This window comes from Triticum aestivum, chromosome 7D (assembly GCF_018294505.1).
Source record: "Triticum aestivum cultivar Chinese Spring chromosome 7D, IWGSC CS RefSeq v2.1, whole genome shotgun sequence".
Classification (NCBI taxonomy): Eukaryota; Viridiplantae; Streptophyta; class Magnoliopsida; order Poales; family Poaceae; genus Triticum; species Triticum aestivum.
This window is the reverse complement of record NC_057814.1, coordinates 415544826-415545092: the sequence shown is the minus strand read 5'-3', so window position 1 is coordinate 415545092 and position 267 is coordinate 415544826.

Genomic DNA, 267 nt, shown 5'->3' with positions numbered 1-267 from the left:
TGTATCGGTCAATCTTCCTCTCCTAACCACCTTAGGAAGCTATCAGTTTCCAACACACGTTCATTCTTTCTCTCCATGTTTCGATCTCTAAGTCTCTCAACTACACAACCCCTTTTTCCACTCTGTTACCAAATGTATTTACCTCACACACCCGCCATTGCACCCCATGCTGAGCTCTCTCTCTCCCCCCTCTCCCTCTCACCCTCTCGCGCTAAATACATGCATTGCCTATCTAGCCCCCCAACCTCTCGTGCGCACGCACGCACG